This window comes from Elaeis guineensis, chromosome 1 (genome assembly GCF_000442705.2).
Source record: "Elaeis guineensis isolate ETL-2024a chromosome 1, EG11, whole genome shotgun sequence".
Taxonomy (NCBI): domain Eukaryota; kingdom Viridiplantae; phylum Streptophyta; class Magnoliopsida; order Arecales; family Arecaceae; genus Elaeis; species Elaeis guineensis.
This window is the reverse complement of record NC_025993.2, coordinates 56,457,684-56,479,631: the sequence shown is the minus strand read 5'-3', so window position 1 is coordinate 56,479,631 and position 21,948 is coordinate 56,457,684. Positions and strand designations below refer to the sequence as shown.

Here is a 21,948-nt window from a genome sequence, read left to right as displayed (position 1 = left end):
GGCAATATGGTTGGCGGCACAAAGGGGGAGGAGCTCAAAACCCTAGCACCTCCCCTGCTTTTCCTGCCTTCTATGGACCTGGCGGCAAGAAACCCTAGGGTTTCTTGCTCCTGGGGCCTGGAGAATAGATGAAGAGAGAGGGAGAAGAGAAAGAGAGACTTGGGAGAAAGGGTTTTCGTATTCCTTGGCTTAATCAAACCTATACAGTGCATGTATATATAAACACAGGGTCAAGTGACCCAAACCCAAAACTCCCTTGACCAACTCTATGGGAGATTAGGTTAACCCAAGCCCATATACACCCATGACTCGACCTAATCTCACCTATCCTGGGCCCAGACCTGGCCCATAAAGAGTTGATCCCTTGAGGCCCTCATAACCTAGACCTCAAGAACCCGAAAGGCCCACAGCCTTTCAACCTAGGGCCCAACTAGCCCTAGAGCCTCCATGAAGCCCTCATGAATGATGGACCTTGGCCTTAGTCTTGATCCCCTGGAACTTGGGCACACCACCTGGATCACAACAATCTCCACCTTGGTGTCCCAAGGCCTCAACCAGCTCCACTCTATCCATCAGCCGAATCAACTCAACACATCTTTGAAAGCTATCTCGTGGAAGTACCTTCGTAAGTGCATCAGCTGGGTTCTCCTTGGTGTGTACCTTTACCAGCTCCACCTCGCCATCCTCCACAAGCTCTATGATCCGATGATACCGAATGTCAATGTGCTTTGTCCTTGCATGATAGACTGAGTTCTGTGCTAATAGAAGTGCACTCTGGCTGTCACATTGTACTCTAATGGCCTCCTGAGTAAGGCCCATCTCTGTCAACAAACCCTTCAGCCAAATTGCCTCCTTAGCTGCTTCTGTCAGCTCGATGTATTCCGCCTCTATAGTGGATAGCACCGTGATAGGCTGCAGACTCGATCTCTAAGAAATAGGATCTCCATACAGGCAAAGATGAAGCCTGTCGTAGACCTCCGGGTATCCACATCTCCACCGAAGTCTGCATCTACATAATCGCCAATCAGCCCCTGAGCCTCCCTGGACATGTCAGAGTATCCCACTGCACCTCCTCACTGTTCATAGTAGATGCCAACACTAACTGAACCCGCCAGATATCTGAATATCCACTTCAGAGCTCTCCAGTGCTCCCTACCAGACTGCGCCATGAACCTGCTAACCTGACTCACTGCATGAGCGATGTCTGGCCTATAACAGACCATCGCATACATCAAGCTCCCAACTCCTGAAGCATAAGGAACCATCTCCATCTCTTGAGCCTCCACCTCCGTCTGTGGCACCATGGTCTTCGAGAGTCTGAAGTGACCGACAAGTGGCAGCTCCGCTGGCTTTGTTCCCTTTATCTCGAACCTCTCTAAGACCTTCTGTATGTAGCCCCCCTGAGATAAATGCAGCACCCTCTGAGCTCGGTCTCTGAAAATCTCTGTGCCTAGGATCTTTCTTGTAGGGCCCAAATCCTTCATCTCAAACTCCCGAGATAAGGATACCTTCAGATCCTGCACAACCTTCCTACTCTTGCATGCTATAAGCATGTCATCCATATACAAGAGTAGGAACATCCAAGAACCATCCTCAAGAGACTGAACATAAACACAGGGATCAAACTCGCACCTGGAAAGTCCAATGTTGCACATATAGGAGTTGAACCGCTTGTACCATTGCCTCGACGACTGCTTCAGCCCGTACAGCGACTTCTGCAACAAACAAACCTTTTCCTTTGATCCTGGATCCCTGAAACCGGGTGGCTGCTCCATGTAAATCTTCTCCTCCAAATGCCCATGGAGGAACACCGTCTTGACATCCATCTGCTCCAGCTCTAAATCCTGAGCTGCTACAATGCTCAGCAACACTCTGATGGAAGTATGTCTGACGACGGGAGAGAAGACCTCGCTGAAATCGATGCCTTCCTTCTGGGAGTATCCCTTGGCCACTAACCTCGCCTTGAATCTGATACCTCCCTGCTCTGAAGGCCCTTCCTTGTGATTGTAGACCCATTTGCAGCCAATGGGCCTCTTCCTCTGTGGCAACTGCACCAATCGCCACGTCTGATTCTAGTGGAGAGACTGCATCTCCTCAGACATCGCCTGGACCCATCGCTCTCTGTCTTGGCTCTCAATAGCCTCCTGATATGTATATGGGTCTCCATTCACTGTCACTAGGGCATATGACAGCATCTCCTCGAAGCCATATCGGTCTGGTTGCCCGATGGTCCTCTTGGGCTTGTGTAGGGCAACACCGATATCAGTCCTCGATCCTGCTCGCTCCTGCTGGACCTCTCCGCCTCGATCATCCATCTGAGTCCTCTCCACCTGTGGAGACACCTTAGGTAGGTTCTCCACCTGAATGTCATGTCCTCCCGTAGTACCTGCAAGAGGCAAAATCAAAGAGGTAAGCTGTCCAGCAACGCCCTACTGGACCTCCTGCTGCTCCTCCATGCCTGCTCGCCTCTGTAGGACTGACTCCTCATCAAAAGTCACATCCCGACTAATGATGACCTTCTTTTCCAAGGGATCCCACAGCCTATATCCCTTAACTCCTCGTGGATAGCCTAGAAACATCATCTTGCATGATCTGGCGTCTAGCTTGCTTCACTCACCAGCTCCAATGTGCACATAGGCCGTGCACCCAAATACCCGTAGATGGCCCAGCCCAACTGTCCTCCCAAACCACACCTCCTCTGGAAGCCTACCATCCAACCTGGTGTGAGGTGACCGATTGACCAAGTAACCCACTGCGTCAACTGTGTCAACCCAGAATGCCTTTGGAAGCCCTGCCTGCAGTCTCATGCATCGTGCCTTTTCCAGAAGTGTTCTGTTCATCCTCTCAGCCACCCCATTCTGTTGTGGAGTCCCCTTAACTGAGAAGTGTCACCTGATCCCACACTCCTCACAGTAGTCCTGGAACTCTCTACTGGTGTACTCCCCACCATTGTCTGACCTCAAACACTTCACGCTCCTCCTCTGCTCTTTCTCCACCTCAACTCTCCAGATCTTGAACTTGGTGAAGACCTCTGACTTCTCTCTCATGAAGTAAATCCAAAGTTTTCTTGAGAAATATTAATCAGGGTCATGAAGTATCTGGCCCCATTCCTAGCTGAAACTGGGGCTGGTCCCCACACATCCGTGTGTACTAACTCCAGAGGGGCTGCACTGCAGGTTGTACTGATGTTGAACTGAACTCTCCTCTGCTTTTTCATCTGGCAAGGCTCACAGATCTCCCCTGTAGCACCATCCTCTAGATCAGAGTTGAGTCCTCTCCTGCTCAACTCCCTAGCCCCTTGTCACCCAAGTGGCCTAGGCGGTAGTGCCACATCCTGTAAGCCCCCTGCTGGTCCTGTGCTGCAGCTGCTGCATCAGACTCTCCAGTCACCACAGATCCCTCCATGCGATCGAGATTATTGTCCAACCTCCTGCTTCTCATCACCACCATAGCTCCATTGGAGATGTTCAGTACTCCACTTCTAGCCCTACTGCTGAAGCTGTATCCACTGCGCTCCAAGTAGCCTAGTGACACCAGATTCTTTTCCAGCTCCGAGACGTGCTTTACATTTGTCAATGTCCTCACAATCCCATCAAATATCCTCACCCTGACTGTCCCTATCCCAGCCACCTTGCAAGGATGATTGTCACCTAGAGTCACTGATCCCTCATCTGTCTTGGTGTATGTCGCAAACCAAGACCTGTGTGGTGTGTAGTGATGTGAGCACGAAGAGTCTAGTGTCCACTCCTCTGTGTAATGCCTGTGACCATCTGATACCACAAGTAGATCATCCTCCACCTACTGCCCAGCAACTGCACTCACTGATTCTGAGCCACTTCTTTCTCCCTTCTTGCTCTTCCATAGTGGACATTCTCGCTTGAAGTGCCCGAACTCGTTGCACTTGAAGCTTTTCATCTCTTTCTTTTCCTTCCTGGACTTGGACCGCCCCCTGGACTTGCTTCTGCCTCTGCCTCTACCTGTCCTCTCCCCTACTGCCAAACCCTCCTGGGGAGCCTGATCTCTGGTCAATTTTTTTCTTTGCTCATTAGACCTCAGCACCGAGACCATGTCCTCATATTTCAAAGTCTCCTTGCCGTAGAGCAGTGTAGTCACCAAAGAGTCATATGATCCTGACAGCGAACACAAAAGCAATAGGGACTTGTCCTCCTCATCCAGCTTCACCCCGATATTCATCAACTCCATGCACAACTGGTCGAACCTCTGAATGTGGCCAATCACATCAGATTCCTCCTACATCCGAAGACTGTACAACCTCTTCTTCAGCATTAGCTTGTTGCACATATTCTTCCCCATATACATGGTGTGCAACTTCGACCAAAGGCCCTTTGGGGTCTTTTCTTCTAGCACTGAATACAATGCCACATCCGCCAAACATCCTCTGATCACCGAGCATGCTTTCTTCTCCAACGATGCCCACTGTCTATCAGTCATTCCCTCAGGCTTTTCATCTAAAGCCTGATCCAGATCTGCTTGCACCAGAAGATCCTCCACCTAGATTTTTCACATGAAAAATTTTTTTTTGCCATCAAACTTCTCTAAATCGACCTTCATATTGCTGCCCATGACTGGATCCAAGCCAAACAAGCAATATAAAATCAAGATGTGTAGAATATACCTTGATGGTACCTTATTGAAAATTTTCAGCACTCGGGATCTTCAACTTCTCGCGCTTGAAACCGCTTCCTCACCACCGTGGCTCTGATACCAACTATTGGAGTATGATCCTGGCTCCTCCCACAGACCTTGGGTGCAGCAAAACCAGCAACGAATAAATCTGGAGACTTCTGAACTCGATCGAAGGCCCTTGACGAAATCAGCCTGGTTGCTGTCTTCTTCGTCAGCCTTTCATTCCAGATGAAGAATGCCTCTAAGATCACCTTTAAAAAATCCAAGATCTAGTACCCAACTAGATCAGACCTGGACTGAGGTCTTCCAATTTATAGATCTCAAATTGGGGTATTTTAGATAGGAAAGAAGGTAGATAGAACCAGACCTTGTAGATCTTTCGTGCTGCAGCCTTTCCTGTAGATCTGTTGATGGAGATCTCACCCGCACCTCAAACGACCTCAGATCAACTTCAGATCTGAGAGAAACTTGTACCAACCTCATAGAAAGAGATTCTAAGTCCTGGACCTGATGTTTGAATGGCTGCAAGAGAGGGAGAGGCAATATGGTTGGCGGCACAAAGGGGGAGGAGCTCAAAACCCTAGCGCCTCCCCTGCTTTTCCTGCCTTCTATGGACCTGGCGGCAAGAAACCCTAGGGTTTCTTGCTCCTGGGGACTGGAGAATAGCTGAAGAGAGAGAGAAAAGAGAGAGATAGACTTGGGAGAAAGGGTTTTCGTATTCCTTGGCTTAATCAAACCTATACAGTGCATGTATATATAAACACAGGGTCAAGTGACCCAAACCCAAAAATCCCTTGACCAACTCTATGGGAGATTAGGTTAACCCAAGCCTATGTACACCCATGACTCAACCTAATCTCACCTATCCTAGGCCCAGACCTGGCCCATAAAGAGTTGGTCCTTTGAGGCCTACATAACCTAGACCTCAAGAACCCGAAAGGCCCACAGCCTTTCAACCTAGGGCCCAACTAGCCCTAGAGCCTCCATGAAGCCCTCATGAATGATGGACCTTGGCCTTAGCCTTGGTCCCCTAGGCCTTGGGCACACCACCTAGATCACAACACTGGATGCCATCAGAACTCCGCGATCAAGCATGCTTGGGTGAGAGTAGTAATGGGATGGGTGACCCCCTGGGAAGTCCTCGTGTTGCACCCCTTTTAATCTTTGTCCTTTTTGTTTTCATTTCGTGACTTTTTTTCATAATTTTTATGGAGATCTTTTTCTTCTACCGCAGGTAAAGTTTTCTCTAAAAAAAAACTGATTTTGAAGACCGACAGTGCCGTGCGGGCTCGCGGGACCCACTTGAAGGGTCCAGTACCCAATAGGCCAGGAGGTGGGAGGGTTACTGATGGCGTGCAACTGCCACAACATTATATCAACGAATTTCGAAAAGATCATGATGGGTGCGATCATACCAGCACTATTGCATCAGATCCCATCAGAACTTCACAGTTAAACGTGCTTCGACGAGAGTAGTGTTAGGATGGGTGTGACCCCTTGGGAAGTCCTCGTATTGCATCCTTTTTATTCTTCGTCTATTTTATTTTTAATTCAATATTTTTTTCCATAATTTTTGTGGGGATCGCTTTCTTCTATCCCAGATAACATTTTTTCTTAAAAAAAAATTGAGTCTGGAGACAGACAGTGCCGTGCGGGCTCATGGGATCCACTTGAAGGGTCTGGTGCCCTATAGTTCTAGACGTGGGAGGGTTACTGATGGCGTGCGATGGCTGCTACGTTATATCTAAGAATTTTGAAGAGATCATGATGGGTGCGATCATGCCAGCACTAATGCATCGGATCCCATCAGAACTGCGTAGTTAAGTGTGCTTTGGCGAGAGTAGTACTAGGATGGGTGACCCTGTGCTTGGGCGAGAGTAGCACTAGGATGGGTGACCTCCTGAGAAGTCCTCATGTTGCATCCTTTTTAAACTTCATCTTTTTTATTTCAATTTCCAGACTTTTTTTCGTAATTTTTATGCTTTTTATTTTTATTTCAATACTTTTTTCCATAATTTTTATGGAGATCTCTTTTTTCTATCGTGGTTAACGTTCTCTCTAAAAAAAAACTGAGTCTTGAGACCTACAGTGCCGTGCTGGCTCGCGGGCCTACTTGAAGGGTCTGGTACCCTGCAGGCCAGGACAGTGGGAGGGTTATAGATGGCATGCAACGGCCGCTACATTATATCCATGAATTTCGAAGAGATCGTGATGGGTGTGATCATACCAGCACTAACACACCAGATCCCATCAGAACTCCGCAGTCAGGCGTGCTTGGGCGAGAGTAGTACTGGGATGGGTGACCCCCTGGGAAGTCCTCGTGTTGCATCCTTTTTAATCTTTATCCTTTTTATTTCAAGTTCAAGACTTTTTTCCATAATTTTCATCCTTTTTGTTTTTATTTCAAGGTTTTTTTTCATAATTTCTACGGAGATCTCTTTCTTCTGTCGCAGGTTATGTTTTCTCTCAAACAAAAATTGAGTCTGCAGTCCGACAGTGCCGTGCGGGCTCGCAGGGCCCACTTGAAGGGTCCGGTACCCAATAGGCCAGGATGGTGGGTGGGTTACAAATGGCGTGCAACAGCCGCAACATTATATCAACGAATTTTGAAGAGATCATGACGGGTGTGATAATACCAGCATTATTGCATCGGGTCCCATCAGAACTCCGCAGTTACGCGTGCTTGGGCGTAGCGCTAGGATGGGTGACCCCTTGGGAAGTCCTCGTGCTGCATCCCTTTTAATCTTTGTCTATTTTATTTTTAATTCAATACTTTTTTTCATAATTTGTGTGGGGATCTTTTTCTTCTGCCGCAGGTAACATTTTCTCTTAAAAAAAAAATTGAGTCAGGAGACGGGCAGTGTCGTGCGGGCTCGAGAGATCCACTTGAAGGATCCGATGTCCTACAGGCCAGAATGTGGGAGAGTTACTGATGGCATGCGATGGCTGCTACATTATATTTAAGATTTTCAAAGAGATCATAATGGGTGCGATCATTCCAGCACTAAAGCATCAGATCCCATCAGAACTCCGTAGTTAAACGTGCTTAGGCGAGAGTAGTACTAGGATGGATGACCCCCTTGGAAGTCCTCCTATTGCATCCATTTTAATCTTCGTCCTTTTTATTTCTATTTCAAGACTTTTTTTCATAATCTTTATACTTTTTATTTTTATTTCAATATTTTTTTCTGTAATTTTTATGGAGATCTCTTTCTTCTGCCGTGGTTAACGTTGTCTCTCAAAAAAAAATCGAGTCTGGAGACCTACAGTGCCGTGCAGGCTCGCGGGTCCACTTGAAGGGTTCAATACCCTGCAGGCCTGGACGGTGGGAGGGCTACAGATGGCGTACAACGGTCGCTACATTCTATCAACAAATTTCAAAGAGATCGTATTGGGTACGATCATATCAATACTAATGCACCGGATCCCATCAGAACTCCGCAGTCAAACGTGCTTGGACGAGAATAGTAATGGGATGGGTGCCCCCTGGGAAGTCCTCGTGTTGCACCCCTTTTAATGTTTATCCTTTTTATTTTTATTTCAAGACTTTTTTTCATAATTTTTATGGTGATCTCTTTCTTCTGCCATGGGTAAAGTTTTCTCTAAAAAAATTGATTCTGAAGACCGACAGTGCCGTGCGGGCTCGTGGGACCCACTTGAAGGGTCCGGTACCCAACACGTCATGAGGTGGGAGGGTTACAGATGGCGTGCAACGGCCGCAACGTTATATCAATGAATTTCAAAGAGATCATGATGGGTGCGATCACACCAGCATTATTTCATCAGATCCTATTAGAACTTCGCCAGAGTAGTGTTAGGATGGGTGACCCCCTGGGAAGTTCTCTTGTTGCATCCTTTTTAATCTTCATCTATTTTATTTTTAATTCAACACTTTTTTTCATAATTTTTGTAGGGATCGCTTTCTTCTACCGTCGGTAACATTTTCTCTTAAAAAAAAAAACTGAGTCTGGGGATAGGCAGTGCCATGCGGGCTCATGGGATCCACTTGAAGGGTTCGGTGCACTACAGGCCTGGACGTGTGAGGGTTACTAATGGCGTGCGACGGCCGCTACGTTATATCTAAGAATTTCGAAGAGATCATGATGGCTGTGATCATGCCAGCACTAATTCACCGAATCCTATCAGAACTCCGTAGTTAAGCGTGCTTGGGTGAGAGTAGTAGTAGGATGGGTGACCCCTTGAGAAGTCCTCATGTTGCATCTCTTTTAATCTTCGTCCTTTTTATTTCTATTTCAGGACATTTTTCCATAATTTTTATGCTTTTTATTTTTATTTCAATACTTTTTTCTATAATTTTTTTGGAGATCTCTTTCTTCTATCACGGTTAACGTTTTCTCTAAAAAAAAACTGAGTCTGGTGACCTACAGTGCCGTGCTGGCTCACGAGCCCTCTTGAAGGGTCCGATACCCTGCAGGCCTAGACGGTGGGAGGGTTATAGATGGCGTGCAATGGCAGCTACATTATATCCATGAATTTCAAAGAGATCATGATGGGTGTGATCATACCAGCACTAACGCACCGGATCCCATCAGAACTCCGCATTCAGGCATGCTTGGACGAGAGTAGTACTGGGATGGGGGACCCCTTGGGATGTCCTCGTGTTGCCCCCCTTTTAATCTTCATTCTTTTTATTTTTATTTCAAGACTTTTTTAATAATTTTTATGGAGATCTCTTTCTTTTTCTGCAGGTAACATTTTCTCCAAAAAAAACTGAGTTTGGAGACCGACAGTACCGTGCGGGCTCACGGGACCCACTTGAATGGTTCGGTACCCAACAAGCCAGGACAGTGAGAGGGTTACGGATGGCTTGCAACGGCTGCAACATTATATCAACAAATTTTGAAGAATTCAGGGATGGTGTGGTCATACCAGCACTGATGCACTAGATCCAATTAGAACTCCGCAGTTAAGCGTGCTTGGGTGAGAGTAGTGTTAGGATGGGTGCCTCCCTGAGAAGTCCTCGTGTTGCATCCTTTTTAATCTTCATCTATTTTATTTTTAATTCAACACTTTTTCTCATAATTTTTATGGGGATCTCTTTCTTCTGTCACAGGTAACATTTTCTTTTAAAAAAAAACTAAATCTGGAGACAGACAGTGCCGTATGGCTCGCGAGATCCACTTGAAGGGTCCAGCGCCCAACAGGCCTGGACGTAGGAGGGTTACTGATGGCGTGCAACGTCCGCTACGTTATATCTAGGAGTTTTGAAGAAATCATGATGGGTGCGATCATGCCAGCACTAATACACCGGATCCCATCAGAACTCAATAGTTAAGCGTGCTTGGGCGAGAGTAGTACTAGAATGGGTAACCCCCTTGGAAGTCACTATGTTGCATCACTTTTAATCTTCGTCCATTTTATTTCAATTTCAAGACTTTTTTTCATAATTTTTATACTTTTTATTTTTATTTCTACACTTTATTTTCATAATTTTAATGGAAATCTCTTTTTTCTACCCCGATTAACGTTTTCTTTTAAAAAAAAACTGAGTCGGAGACCTATAGTGCCGTGTGGGATCGCAGGCCCGCTTGAAGGGACCAGTACCTTGCAAGCCTGGATGGTGGGAGGATTACTGACGGTGTGCGACGGCCGCTACGTTATATCTAAGAATTTTGAAGAGACCATGATGGGTGTGATCATGCCAACACTAATTCACCGGATCCTATCAGAACTCCGCAGTCAAGTGTGCTTGGGCGAGAGTAGTACAGGGATGGGTGACCCCCTGGAAAGTCCTCGTGTTGCACCCCTTTTAATCTTCATCCTTTTTATTTTTATTTTCAGACTTTTTTTCATAATTTTTATGGAGATCTCTTTCTTCTACCACAGGTAACATTTTCTCTCAAAAAAAAAACTGAGTCTGGAGACCGACAGTGCCGTGCGGGCTCGTGGAACCCATTTGATGGGTCCGGTACCCAATAGGCCAGGATGGTGGGAGGGTTACAGATGGTGTGTAACGGCCACAACATTATATCAACGAGTTTCGAAGAGATCATGACAGTTGCGATCATACCAGCATTATTGCATCAGATCCCATCAGAATACCGCAGTTACGCGTGCTTGGACGGGAGTAGTACTAGGATGGATGACCCCCTGTGAAGTCCTCATGCTGCATCCTTTTTAATCTTTATATGTTTTATTTTTCATTCAACACTTTTTTCCATAATTTTTATGGTGATCACTTTCTTCTGCCACAGGTACATTTTTTTTTTAAAAAAAATTGAGTCTGGAGACAAGCAATGCCGTGTGAGCTCGAGGGATCCACTTGAAGGGTCTCGTGCCCTACTGTCCTGGATGTGGGAGGGTTACTGACGATGTGCGATGGCTGCTACGTTATATCTAAGAATTTTGAAGGGATCATAATGGGTGTGATTATGCCAGCACTAATGCACCGGATCCCATCAGAACTTCATAGTTAAGCGTGTTTGGGCGACAGTAGAACTAGGATGGGTGACCCTCTGGGGAAGTCCTCGTGTTGCATCCCTTTTTATCTTCATCCTTTTTATTTCTGTTTCAAGAAATTTTTTCGTAATTTTTATGCTTTTTATTTTTATTTCAACACTTTTTTTCATAATTTTTATGGAGATCTCTTTCTTCTGCCGTGGTTAACGTTCTCTCTCAAAAAAAAAAAACTAAGTGGAGACCTACAGTGCCGTGCGGGCTCACGGGCCCTCTTGAAGGGTCCGGTACCCTGCTAGCCTGGATGGTGGGAGGGTTACAGATGGCCTGCAATGGCCACTATGTTATATCAATGAATTTCAATGAGATCGTGATGGGTGCGATCATGCCAACTCTAATGCACTGGATGCCATCAGAACTCTGTGATCAAGCATGCTTGGGTGAGAGTAGAAATGGATTGGGTGACCCCCTGGGAAGTCCTCGTGTTGCACCCCTTTTAATCTTCATCTTTTTTATTTTTATTTCGAGATTTTTTTTCATAATTTTTATGGAGATCTCTTTCTTCTATCACAGGTAAAGTTTTTTCTCAAAAAAAATTGATTCTGAAGACCGACAGTGCCGTACGGGCTCATGGGACCCACTTGAAGGGTCCGATACCCAATAGGCCAGGAGGTGGGAGGGTTACTGATGGTGTGCAACGGCCGCAACATTATATCAATGAATTTCGAAAAGATCGTGATGGGTGCAATCATACCAGCACTATTGCATCAGATCCCATCAGAACTCCACAGTTAAACGTGCTTCGGCGAGAGTAGTGCTAGGATGGATGACCCCTTGGGAAGTCCTCGTGCTGCATCCTTTTTATTCTTGGCCTATTTTATTTTTAATTCAACACTTTTTTCCATAATTTTTGTGGGGATCACTTTCTTTTGCCGCAGGTAACATTTTCTCTTAAAAAAAAAAACTAAGTCTGGAGACAGGTAGTGCCGTGCGGGCTCGCGGGATCCACTTGAAGGGTCTGGTGCCCTACAGTTCTGGACGTGGGAGGGTTACTGATAGCGTGCGACGGCCGCTACGTTATATCTATGAATTTCGAAGAGATCATTATGGGTGCGATCATGCCAGCACTAATGCACTAGATTCCATCAGAACTTCATTGTTAAGCGTGCTTTGGCAAGAGTAGTACTAGGATGGGTGACCCCGTGCTTGGGCTAGAGTAGCACTAGGATGGGTGACCCCCTGAGAAGTCCTCGTGTTGCATCCTTTTTAAACTTCATCTTTTTTATTTCTATTTCCAGACTTTTTTTTGCAATTTTTATGCTTTTTATTTTTATTTCAACACTTTTTTTCATAATTTTTATGGAGATCTCTTTCTTCTGTCGTGGTTAACATTCTCTCTCAAAAAAAATTGAGTCTGGAGACCTACAGTGCCGTGCGGGCTCGCGGGCCCACTTGAAGGGTCCGATATCCTGTAGGCCTGGATGGTGGGAGGGTTATAAATGGCATGCAACAGCCGCTACGTTATATCCATGAATTTCGAAGAGATCGTGATGGGTGCGATCATACCAGCACTAACACACCGGATCCCATCAGAACTTCGCAGTCAGGCATGCTTGGGCGAGAGTAGTACTGGGATGGGTGACCCCCTAGGATGTCCTCGTGTTGCACCCCTTTTAATCTTCGCTCTTTTTATTTTTATTTCAAGACTTTCTTTAATAATTTTTATGGAGATCTCTTTCTTCTGCGACAGGTAATGTTTTCTCTCAAAAAAAAATTGAGTTTGGAGACTGACAGTGCCGTGCGGGCTCGTGGGACCCACTTGAAAGGTCCAGTACCTAACGGGCTAGGATGGTGGGAGGGTTAGAGATGGCGTACAACGGCCGCAACGTTATATCAACGAATTTCGAAGTGATCATGATTGGTGTGGTCATACCAGCACTGATGCATCGGATCCCATCAGAACTTTGCAGTTAAGCGTGTTTGGGCGACAATAGTATTAGGATGGGTGACCTCCTGGGAAGTCCTCGTGTTGTATCCTTTTTAATCTTCGACTATTTTATTTTTAATTCAACACTTTTTTCCATAATTTTTATGGGGATTTCTTTCTTCTGCTGCAAGTAACATTTTCTCTTAAAAAAAAAATGAGTCTAGAGACAGACAGTATCGTGCGGGCTCATGGGATCCACTTGAAGGATCTGATGCCCAACAGGCCTGGACGTGGGAGGGTTACTGATGGCGTGCGATGTCCGCTACGTTATATCTAAGAGTTTTGAAGAAATTATGATCGGTGCGATCATACCACCACTAGTGCATTGAATATCATCAGAACTCCATTGTTAAGCGTGCTTGGGTGAGAGTAGTACTAGGATGGATCACCCCCTGGGAAGTCCTCGTATTGCATCCCTTTTAATCTTTATCCTTTTTATTTCAATTTCAAGATTTTTTTCCACAATTTTTAAACTTTTTATTTTTTATTTCAAAACTTTTTTTCATAATTTTTATGGAGGTCTCTTTTTTCCACTGCGGTTAATGTTCTCCCTCAAAAAAAAATCGAGTCTGGAGACCTACAGTGCCGAGCAGGATCACAGGCCCACTTGAAGGGACCGGTACTGTGCAAGCCTGGATGGTGGGAGGATTACAGATGGCGTGCAACGGCCGCTACGTTATATCCATGAATTTTGAAGAGATCATGATGGATCCGATCATGCCAACACTAATGCACTGGATCCTATCAGAACTCCGCAGTCAAGCATGCTTGGGCGAGAGCAGTACTGGGATGGGTGCCCCCTGGGAAGTCCTCGTGTTGCATCCCTTTTAATCTTCATCCTTTTTATTTTTATTTCAAGGCTTTTTTTCATAATTTCTACGAAGATCTCTTTCTTTTGCCATAGGTAATGTTTTCTCTCAAAAAAAAAACTGAGTCTGGAGTCCGACAGTGCTGTGCGGGCTCGCGGGATCCACTTGAAGGGTCCGATACCCAACAGGCCAGGACGGTGGGTGGGTTACAGATGGCGTGCAACGGCTGCAATGTTATATCAATGAATTTTGAAGAGATCATGACTGGTGCGATCATACCAGTATTATTGCATCGGGTCTCATCAGAACTCGACAGTTACGCGTGCTTGGGCGAGAGTAGCACTAGGATGGGTGACCCCCCTGGGAAGTCCTCATGCTGCATCCCTTTTAATCATTGTCTATTTTATTTTTAATTCAACACTTTTTTTCATAATTTTTGTGGGGATCTCTTTCTTCTGTCACAGGTAACATTTTCTGAGTAGTACTGGGATGGGTGACCCTTAGGAAGTACTCGTGTTGCATCCCTTTTAATCTTCGTCTTTTTCTTTTTTATTTTCAGACTTTTTTCATAATTTTTATGGAGATATCTTTCTTCTGCCATAGGTAATGTTTTCTCTCAAAAAAAATTGAGTTTGGAGACCGACAGTGCCGTGCGGGCTCACGGGACCCACTTGAAGGGTCCGGTACCCAACAGGCCAGGACGGTGGGAGGGTTACGGATGGCGTGCAACGACTGCAACATTATATCAATGAATTTTGAAGAGATCATGATGGGTGCGATCTTACTAGCACTAATGCATCGGATCTAATCAGAACTCCGCAGTTAAGCGTGAATGGGTGAAAGAAGTACTAAGATGGGTGACTCCCTGGGAAGTCCTCATGTTGCATCCTTTTTAATCTTCGTCTATTTTATTTTTATTTCAATATTTTTTTTTCAAAATTTTTATGGGGATCTCTTTCTTCTGTAGGTAACATTTTCTCTTAAAAAAAATGAGTCTGGAGATAGGTAGTGCCATGTGGGCTCGTAGAATCCACTTGAAGGGTTTGGTACCCTATAGGCCTGGACATAGGAGGGTTACTGATGGCGTGCGACGGCCGCTACATTATATCTAAGAATTTTGAAGAGATCATGATGGGTGCGATCATGCCAGCACAAATGCATCAAATTCTATCAGAACTCCGTAGTTAAGCGTGCTTGGTAGAGAGTAGTATTAGGATATGTGACCCCCTTGGGAAGTCCTTGTGTTGCATCCCTTTTAATCTTCATCCTTTTTATTTTTATTTCAAGATATTTTTTCATAATTTTTATGTTTTTTATTTTTGTTTCAACATTTTTTCCATAATTTTTATGGAGATCTCCTTCTTCTGTCGCTATTAACGTTCTCTCTCAAAAAAAAAACTGAGTCTGGAGACAGGCAGTGCCGTGCGGGCTCGCGGGATCCACTTGAAGGGTCCAGTGCCCTGCAGGCCTAGACGTGGGAGGGTTGCTGATGGCATGCGACGGTCGCTACGTTATATATAAGAATTTCGAAGAGATCATGATGGGTGTGATCATGCCCGCACTAATGCACCAGATTCCATCAGAACTTCGCATTTAAGCGTGCTTGGGCTAGAGTAGTACTAAGATGGGTGATCCCTTGGGAAGTCCTCGTGTTGCATCCCTTTTAATCTACGTCCTTTTTATTTCTATTTCAAGACTTTTTTCCTAATTTTTATGTTTTTTATTTTTATTTCAATACTTTTTTTCACAATTTTTATGGAGATCTCTTTCTTTTACAGTGGTTAATGTTCTCTCTAAAAAAAATTGAGTCTGAGACCTATAGTGCCGTGCGGGCTCACAGGCCCACTTGAAGGGTCCGATACCCTGCAGGACTGCACGGTCGGAGGGTTACAGATGGCGTGCAATGGCCACTGTATTATATCCATGAATTTTGAAGAGTTCAAGATGGGTGCGATCATACCTGCACTAATGCACCGGTTCCCATCAGAACTCCATAGTCAAGCGTGCTTGAGCGAGAGTAGTACTGGGATGGGTGATCCCTTGGAAAGTCCTCGTGTTGCACCCCTTTTAATCTTCATCCTTTTTATTTTTATTTCAAGACTTTTTTTCAAAATTTTTATGGAGATCTCTTTCTTCTACCATAAGTAATATTTTCTCTAAAAAAAAATTGAGTCAGGAGACCGACAGTAACGTGTGGGCTCGCAGGACCCACTTGAAGGGTCTGATACCACAGGCCAGGATGGTAGGGGTTTACAGATGGCATGCAATGACTGCCATGTTATATCCACAAATTTTGATGAGATCATGATGGGTGCGATCATACCACACTAATGCATCAGATCCCATCAGAACTCCACAGTCAAGCGCGCTTGGGTGAGAGTAGTACTGGGATGGGTGACCCCCTGAAAAGTCCTCGTGTTGCACCCCTTTTAATCTTCATCCTTTTTGTTTTTATTTCAAGACTTTTTTTCATAATTTTTATGGAGATCTATTTTTTCTGCCACAGGTAACATTTTTTCTCAAAAAAAAAATTGAGTCTGGAGACCGACAGTGCCGTGCGGGCTTGCAGGACCCACTTGAAGGGTCCGGTACCCAATTGGCCAAGACGGTGGGAGGGTTACAGATGGCGTGCAACGTCTGCAATCTTATATCAACAAATTTTGAAGAGATTGTAATAGGTGCGATCATACCAGCACTAATGCATCGGATCCCATCAGAACTCCGCAATTAAGCATGCTTTGGTGAGAGTAGTACTAGGAAGGGTGACCCCCTGGGAAGTCCTAGTGTTGCATCTTTTCTAATCTTCGTCTATTTTATTTTTAATTCAACATTTTTTTTGCAATTTTTATGGGGATCACTTTCTTCTACCACAGGTAATATTTTCTCTTAAAAAAAAAAAACTAAGTCCGAAGATAGGCGGTGTCGTGCGGGCTCACGGAATCCACTTGAAGGGTCAGGTGCCCAACAGGCCTGAATGTGGGAGGGTTACTGATGGCGTACGATGGTCACTATGTTATATCTAAAAATTTCAAAGAGATTATGATGGGCATGATCATGCCAGCACTAATGTATCGGATCCCATCAGAACTCCGTTGGTCACCTGCGAAGTCCTTTTAATCTTCGTCTCTTTTATTTCTATTTCAAGACTTTTTTTCATAATTTTTATACTTTTTATTTTTATTTCAATATTTTTTTTCATAATTTTTATGGAGATCTCTTTCTTCTACTGCGGTTAACATTCTCTCTCAAAAATAATTGAGTCTGGAGACATATAGTGCCGTGCGAGATCACAGGCCCACTTGAAGGGATCGGTACCCTGCAAGCCTGGACGGTGGGAGGGTTACAGATGGCGTGCCACGGCCGCTATGTTATATCCACAAATTTCAAAGAGATCATGATGGATTCGATCATGCTAGCACTAATGCATCGGATCCTATCAGAACTCCACAGTCAAGCGTGCTTGGACGAGAGTAGTATTGGGATGGGTGACCCCTTGGGAAGTCCTCGTGTCGCACCCCTTTTATTCTTCATTCTTTTTATATTTATTTCAAAGTTTTTTTTCATAATTTTTATGGAGATCTATTTCTTCTACCGTAGATAAAGTTTTTTCTCAAAAAAAAACTGAGTCTGGAGACCGACAGTGCCGTGCGGGCTCATGGGACCCACTTAACGGGTCCGGTACCCAACAGGCCAAGACGGTGGTAAATTGTAGGATCTTCCAGATCTAATGAGATCTGGGGTGGAATATTTTTAAAAAAATTATCCTACTTTATTTTAGATCTAAGGTCTATTAGATCTGATTCTTATTATCTGATATTTAATCTAAAATTAAATCTAAAACTTGAGGATTAGAGAAATACCTCTAGGATAACTAGATTACCCTGTAGATGATCGCAGCAACGCCCGAGATTCTAAAATAGCCATGTAGTCACCTGGCCTCTATCGGTATCCACTCAAGTAGGATCTGGATCGTCTTCTCCTCACGAATCGTTGCTCCAAAAATCAGATCTAGATCTGATCTGCAAGATCTTCAAAAGATCTTCTGAAGCTAGAGCAGCAGCTTCTCGATAAATCCCTGCAGCCTTTTGATTAGGGAGCCACCATACCTTGGACAAGCACCAGATGCATGCCCAACCTCTTGGACATGAAGAGGGGAGGGAGAGGAGCAGAGAGGGTATGGAGAAGTGGAGGGGTTTCATATTTTTACTGGGTATTAAGTAGATTCTCTAAACCCTAGGCGCAGATAGGGTTTAAATAGACCCTGCTGCGCCATGCAGTGCCACATTATTCAACCAATCAAAAATTTTCAATTAATTTTGAAAAAATTCTGATTGGTGGAGTGATACCATCTGATCATATCAGATAAGAACCCCACCAAACCATCCTACTGTTGGTGCCAACACTGGATAAACACAGTGAGATTGGCGCCCAATAATTTGAGTCGATTAAGGCATAGAGTCCTCATCTCATGGGACTCTATCCTTATCCACTTGGGGCGCACGCCATATCTGATTATGGCACCCACTTTGAGGGTAAAATTACCAAGTGGACACTCCATAAAAACTCTCCAATGACCTCTTGCCAAGTGGTCTTCAGTCCAAGGTACATGGGTTAACATTTGATCGATGTCCTAAAACGAAAATGACAGGTGACAGGAATTAGCAGGTGTTGTCTTAAATTCATCTCATGAATTAAGATAAAATTTTTCTGAGCTAGACTGACTCCAGTCAAATTGAGAGAAACCTTCTCAAGGTTCTCTGGGTGAGTCAATCCATATTTGGCTCAGTCGAGATAGAAAAGATTACACGAGGAGAAAGTTAGGCTCAATCGTGTGCTAGCACGATTTTCTTGAGCCTAATTGGATCTAATCCAAATCAATCGAATTGGGCTAGCTCAATTGATGACATCCAGACCCTAACTCTTATTTGTGTGACCCAGTTAGGTTCATTTTTGTATGGTAATGAGACATGTCGTGATCTCATCATCGACATCATCGAAACTCCTTTCGATGGACCAGAACTCTTCTGATTCAGACAATTAGAATGATTGATCATCAAGATCATTCTAATTGCTCCCAAAATCCACCAGTGACATCTAGCAGTATATGGTGGCAACCCATCAGAAATGAAGATGAACCTCTCGGTGCAGCTACCTGTGTGATCGAGTTCATCTATCATGAGTCCCGATCGAATTAGGGTTAAGGTGAACTCGTCAAACCCAACATCAGTCATATGAATCAATCAATCAATCCAAATCTAATGTGAAACCTTAATGGAAAACTCTTTTTCATTATTTTACTCTGCCATGGCCATGGACTTAAGGACTCAATCTTTCGATCATCATAGGACTACTCTTATCTACCGAGGTTGATAGATCCCATCTTGGTGCAATCTGGTTCCTACAATGAATATGCTACAGCCAACATACACCTCAGAGTTTTGAATGGCTAGGAGATCGAGTTATAATGTAGTCAAACTATAACACACTCAAGGTGAACTGTCGATGCACCTCAAGTCAAAGAACTAGACACACAGCTGCAGCATCGAGCTAGTCATCGACGAGAAGGTAGACTTTCTTATGACTGCTCGAGGTGGTCACACTCAGTACTCTCTTTCTCAATGAATACCTGTACTCTCACTCTGATGCCTCCACACCGTAGACTCAAGACACATCTATCCTAAGAAAGCGATCGTATACCAACCTTCCAGATCGATCACTATCCTCATGATGATCTTATGGTCAGGAGCTGTTTATGAGTTAGTTATGTAAATTCATGCCTTAAATTTTCAACTCTTGAAAATATAAATTAACATTCCTACTAATTCAAAGGATGTATCATAGACATAATGTACACAATGTGATAGTAGAATAACCCTTTTATTCATTTATAGTCAAAATTATAAATTTTCCCTTACATTTGTACAGGAATGTGTCAGCCAATCTGGCATCTAGGGCACACATCTAATAAACTCTTACTTGACCTAATGCCAATTGGCTACATATCTAAGTCCCATCTTTTCAAGATGGGCTTCGATCTTCTGCTGGTCTAATGGCTTTATCAGTGGATCTGCCACATTATCTGTGGAGTCGACTCTCTTAACCTCGACACAACCCTTTTCAAGGTAATCATGGATCAGATGGAATCACCGCTCGATATGCTTGGACTTCTAGTGAGACCTTGGCTCCTTAGCTAGGGCTATGGCACCATTATTATCGTAGTAAAGAGGGATGGCATCCGATGACATCACTCCAAGCTCTGTGGCAAACTTCTTGTACCAGAATACCTCCTTTGCAGCTTCTGATGCAGCAATATACTCTGCCTCCATGGTGAAATCAGTAATTACCATCTGTTTGGAACTCTTCCAGCTGACTGCACCACCATTGTAAATGAACAGACTCTCAGATGTCAACTTTCGATCATCTATATCAGACATAAAGTCTGAGTCTGTAAATCACTGAACCTGGAGTTCTCCATTCCCAAAGACTAGAAACATATCCTTAGTCCTTCTCTAGTACTTAAGGATACATTTCACAGAAATCCAGTGCTCTTCGTCTGGATTTGATAGATATCTGCTTGTGACACTTATAGCATGGGCTATATCAGGTAGTGTACATAGCATGGCATACATGAGGCTCCCTATTGTCGGAGCATAAGGGATCTTGGTCATGCGTTCAATCTCCTCAGGTGTGCTAGGGTACATCTTCTTGGAGAGATGAATACCATGTCTAAAAAGTACTAAATCTCTTTTGGAGTTTTCCATGCTTAACCTTTTTAGCACCTCCTCTATGTACATCTTCTGTGAAAGTCCCAGCATCCTATTTGGTCTATCTCTATAGACCTTAATACCCAGTATAAAGGATGCTTCTCCTAGATCTTTCATAGAGAACTCCTTAGACAACCATATTTTTACTGAGGTCAATATGGAAATATCATTTTCAATTAGGAGGATGTCATCAACGTACAGTACGAGGAAGACAACTACGCTCCCACTTACCTTCTTGAATACACATGTTCCTCTTCATTTTTGATGAAACCAAACATTTTGATCACATCATTAAAACAAGTATTCTAGCTCCGAGATGCTTGCTTAAGTCCATAAATGGACCTTTGCAGCTTGCAGACCTTGTGATCATCATCACTGGATGTGAAACCAAGTGGCTGTTCCATATAGATATCTTCCTCAAGATATCCATTTAAGAACATCGTTTTCACGTCCATCTGCCATATTTCATAATCGAAATAGGCTGCAACAGCAAGCAATGTGCGGATGGATTTTAGCATGGCTACGGACGAAAAGGTATCCTAATAGTCAATGCCTTCGCACTGACTATAACCTTTCGCTACGAGCCTAGCCTTGAATGTCTCCATATTCCCATCTGTACCTATCTTTTTCTTGAAGATCCATTTACACCTAATAGGTACAATACCTTCAGGTGGATCTACCAAGGTCCAGACTTGGTTTGAGTGCATCGAGTCAATTTCTGATCTCATTGCCTCTAACCATTTCTCAGAGTCGATATCTGATATCGCCTCGTCATAGGTCTTGGGGTCATCACCATGAGTCCCATTTCCCGTGAGGAATATTTTCTCTACTTCCTCTTGTATAGTATCTAAGTACCTTTCAGGAGGACGAAAAACCTTAGTCGATCTACGAGGTGGAAGAGGTTGTGTTGGGACTGGTTCTAATTGATTGGGTTCCTCAGGTTCTTTAGCTCGTTGCTCTTGGGAGACATTCTCCTTGAGCTTAATTATTCTTTCGATGCCACTATCTTGAATAAACTATTTTTCAAAAAAAATAGCATGTCGATTCACAATCACATTAAGGTCTTCCAAAATATAAAAATAGTATCTTAATGACTCTTTAGGATATCCTATGAATCGAGCTGTTAAAGACCTGAACTCTAACTTGTCCGCCTGCTGTCTTTTGACATGAGTCAGACAACTCCAAATTCTAAGATGACTCAGACTTGGTTTCTTACCATGCCATATCTCATACGGTGTGGTAGAAATGATTTTAGAGGGAACCCTATTCAATACATATATTGCTATCATGAGATAATGTCCCCAAAGAAACTCAGGGAGGTCCG

At 44.2% G+C, this 21,948-nt stretch overlaps 5 non-coding genes and 21 pseudogenes across 5 annotated transcripts; all 26 read left to right on the top strand.

Annotated features, from left to right (window-relative positions):
• Positions 1–6,048: 6,048 nt before the first annotated feature.
• Positions 6,049–6,169, top strand: LOC114912996 (5S ribosomal RNA; annotated as a pseudogene).
• A 247-nt stretch (positions 6,170–6,416) lies between these two features.
• On the top strand, positions 6,417–6,572 carry LOC114912992 (5S ribosomal RNA; annotated as a pseudogene).
• A 288-nt stretch (positions 6,573–6,860) lies between these two features.
• Positions 6,861–6,979, top strand: LOC114912967 (5S ribosomal RNA). Its single transcript, XR_003799011.1, has one exon. It is a non-coding gene; the product is annotated as a 5S ribosomal RNA (ribosomal RNA).
• A 290-nt stretch (positions 6,980–7,269) lies between these two features.
• LOC114913002 (5S ribosomal RNA) lies at positions 7,270–7,384 on the top strand (annotated as a pseudogene).
• Positions 7,385–7,632: 248 nt separating this feature from the next.
• On the top strand, positions 7,633–7,751 carry LOC114912972 (5S ribosomal RNA; annotated as a pseudogene).
• Positions 7,752–8,040: 289 nt separating this feature from the next.
• Positions 8,041–8,158, top strand: LOC114912981 (5S ribosomal RNA; annotated as a pseudogene).
• A 594-nt stretch (positions 8,159–8,752) lies between these two features.
• LOC114913419 (5S ribosomal RNA) lies at positions 8,753–8,871 on the top strand. Its single transcript, XR_012138103.1, has one exon. It is a non-coding gene; the product is annotated as a 5S ribosomal RNA (ribosomal RNA).
• A 288-nt stretch (positions 8,872–9,159) lies between these two features.
• Positions 9,160–9,278, top strand: LOC114913421 (5S ribosomal RNA; annotated as a pseudogene).
• Positions 9,279–9,523: 245 nt separating this feature from the next.
• On the top strand, positions 9,524–9,642 carry LOC140855056 (5S ribosomal RNA; annotated as a pseudogene).
• A 246-nt stretch (positions 9,643–9,888) lies between these two features.
• Positions 9,889–10,007, top strand: LOC140855041 (5S ribosomal RNA; annotated as a pseudogene).
• A 289-nt stretch (positions 10,008–10,296) lies between these two features.
• LOC140855008 (5S ribosomal RNA) lies at positions 10,297–10,415 on the top strand. Its single transcript, XR_012138109.1, has one exon. It is a non-coding gene; the product is annotated as a 5S ribosomal RNA (ribosomal RNA).
• A 249-nt stretch (positions 10,416–10,664) lies between these two features.
• LOC140855095 (5S ribosomal RNA) lies at positions 10,665–10,783 on the top strand (annotated as a pseudogene).
• Positions 10,784–11,029: 246 nt separating this feature from the next.
• On the top strand, positions 11,030–11,149 carry LOC140855058 (5S ribosomal RNA; annotated as a pseudogene).
• Positions 11,150–11,804: 655 nt separating this feature from the next.
• LOC140855038 (5S ribosomal RNA) lies at positions 11,805–11,923 on the top strand (annotated as a pseudogene).
• Positions 11,924–12,172: 249 nt separating this feature from the next.
• Positions 12,173–12,328, top strand: LOC140855085 (5S ribosomal RNA; annotated as a pseudogene).
• Positions 12,329–12,616: 288 nt separating this feature from the next.
• On the top strand, positions 12,617–12,735 carry LOC114913006 (5S ribosomal RNA). The gene has a single exon (XR_003799019.1). It is a non-coding gene; the product is annotated as a 5S ribosomal RNA (ribosomal RNA).
• Positions 12,736–12,983: 248 nt separating this feature from the next.
• LOC114912980 (5S ribosomal RNA) lies at positions 12,984–13,102 on the top strand (annotated as a pseudogene).
• Positions 13,103–13,349: 247 nt separating this feature from the next.
• On the top strand, positions 13,350–13,468 carry LOC114912999 (5S ribosomal RNA; annotated as a pseudogene).
• A 290-nt stretch (positions 13,469–13,758) lies between these two features.
• LOC114912979 (5S ribosomal RNA) lies at positions 13,759–13,876 on the top strand (annotated as a pseudogene).
• A 249-nt stretch (positions 13,877–14,125) lies between these two features.
• LOC114913005 (5S ribosomal RNA) lies at positions 14,126–14,245 on the top strand (annotated as a pseudogene).
• Positions 14,246–14,631: 386 nt separating this feature from the next.
• LOC114912987 (5S ribosomal RNA) lies at positions 14,632–14,750 on the top strand (annotated as a pseudogene).
• Positions 14,751–15,402: 652 nt separating this feature from the next.
• On the top strand, positions 15,403–15,521 carry LOC114912974 (5S ribosomal RNA; annotated as a pseudogene).
• A 285-nt stretch (positions 15,522–15,806) lies between these two features.
• On the top strand, positions 15,807–15,925 carry LOC114912968 (5S ribosomal RNA). The gene has a single exon (XR_003799012.1). It is a non-coding gene; the product is annotated as a 5S ribosomal RNA (ribosomal RNA).
• A 244-nt stretch (positions 15,926–16,169) lies between these two features.
• Positions 16,170–16,287, top strand: LOC114912983 (5S ribosomal RNA; annotated as a pseudogene).
• A 249-nt stretch (positions 16,288–16,536) lies between these two features.
• Positions 16,537–16,655, top strand: LOC114912973 (5S ribosomal RNA; annotated as a pseudogene).
• A 604-nt stretch (positions 16,656–17,259) lies between these two features.
• On the top strand, positions 17,260–17,378 carry LOC114912976 (5S ribosomal RNA; annotated as a pseudogene).
• The last annotated feature ends 4,570 nt before the right edge of the window (positions 17,379–21,948 follow it).